This window comes from Nycticebus coucang, chromosome 4, assembly GCF_027406575.1.
Source record: "Nycticebus coucang isolate mNycCou1 chromosome 4, mNycCou1.pri, whole genome shotgun sequence".
Lineage (NCBI taxonomy): Eukaryota > Metazoa > Chordata > Mammalia > Primates > Lorisidae > Nycticebus > Nycticebus coucang.
In genome coordinates, this window is record NC_069783.1 from 94,545,940 (window position 1) to 94,547,804 (window position 1,865).

The 1,865-nt window shown below is 38.7% G+C and overlaps 1 non-coding gene across 1 annotated transcript; it reads right to left on the bottom strand.

Moving 5' to 3' along the window:
- Positions 1-999: 999 nt before the first annotated feature.
- On the bottom strand, positions 1,000-1,163 carry LOC128585313 (U1 spliceosomal RNA). Its single transcript, XR_008380023.1, has one exon. It is a non-coding gene; the product is annotated as a U1 spliceosomal RNA (small nuclear RNA).
- Positions 1,164-1,865: the final 702 nt, after the last annotated feature.

The following is a 1,865-nucleotide window of genomic DNA, read 5'->3' on the forward strand; positions in this document are numbered from 1 at the left end:
AGATAATTAATGATAGAATTAGGGTTCAGATACAGGCTTTACTGTCCAGAGCGTATAGGTTCACTGTCTCTGTGCGCACGTGCACACACACAGACACACATTTTATTCACATACACTTGTATGTGTGTGTAAAGAAGGTATACACATTGCATTTAAATTTAAGTGTAAAGCCATGTGCATAATGTTTATTCCTGGCGTGACTGTCCCACATGAAATTTTCATTAGATTTCTCAGCCTTACTATAAACAACCCCAGATGAGCACGCATATATATAGCAAGGTTAGCTCCTATCTTAGCATCACATAAATCAAACTGAGGGTGGAAATGGGAAGAGGCAAAGGTAGTTAGTCGAACAACTTATCTCTGTTAGAACCAAAAGATGTCTAGTTAAAAAAAAAAACAGATTTAGGAAATAAACAAAAGGAAAGAAGGAACACATCCCACACCTGCAGTCTAGAAAGATCCGGGGCAGGTGAGCAATGTGTTCAGGGAGGGTTGTACAGCAGGCCCATCACCAGTAAGAGAAATTGCTGTCTGATTCGCTCTGTAATTCATGACTGGAACATGATGCTGGGACTGCGGCCACCAAAGGGTAAGAAACAAATAGGGCAGACAGGGATGGAACATAATTACAGAGACGCTCAGGCTGCTGGTAGCATTTACTGAAGAATAAGTTGCATACAAGAGAATTTGCATACAAATGAGCTACTGAGTACACAGGAATAGGACAGTGGTAGGCCTCATACATGTTTTAAAGCATGTCAGCCGGGGGAAAAAAATCATTAAATCAATAGACACCATGTAGGTTTAGCTGCATTACATCACCAAAACAAACTTAAATGGCGTACTGAGCTTTACACAGGAACGTGGCTTTCAATTCACAATGTTAACTCATATTTTGTGTCTGTCTGTCTCATTATTTTTATAGCTTGGCCTATGTATTTGAAGTATTATCTTAGAAGCTAATACATTCAAAATAAATACCAATTTTTTTTTGGTCAGGGGAGAGTAGAAACACAGTCCCCCACTAGCACAAATTATGTAGTAGAGTTTCCCATGTTTGGGGAAATTGCAGGAGTCAGCACCCCCGGAGTTCAATGGGTAAGCCTTGGCCCCGGAAAACTACCTCTGTGATCGTGTTATTGCCCTTGCCAGGTAAATATCAAATTGTAATGAAAATTATTTTTAATTCTCTTCTGATAGGCTGCATATAATTCCCAGGCAAGAGTTTTAAAGAATAATTTCTTGAAATAGTTAGTTGTTACCATTGGTATAAACTTTATCAAAATAAATCTAAAACCCATCAACTTTTATAAATAACCATTCAAAATGTCCTAACAGTTAAAATTGTGTTTAGGAGACCTAATAGTCTTCCTTTACTTTTCTTGAAAAATTTATCATTGAAATAAATTGTGAAATATGAATGGATTTTGTATTAAGTGATATATCAATATTTTTTTAAATTTCTTTTTAAAAAATTTCAAAATAGGCACAGTGACTCATGCCTGTAATCCTAGCCTCTGGCAGGCTGAGGTGGGTGGATTGCCTGAGCTCACGAGTTCAAGACCAGCCTAGGTTAGGGTGAGACTTCATCTCCAAAAAAAAATGGCTGGGCATTGTGGTGGGCGCCTGTAGTCCCAGCTACTTGGCAGGCTGAGGCAAGAGGATCGCTTGAGCCCAAGAGTTTGAGGTTGCTGTGAGCTGTGATGCCACAGCATTCAACTCCAGGGCAACTGAGACTCTGTCTCAAAAAATATTTTTTTCCAAAATATTCAGAGGGTACAAATGTTTTTGTCACATGTATACCTTTTATAATACTTAAGTAGGGGGATTCAGTGTGCCTGTCACTCGAATAGTGTTCATTG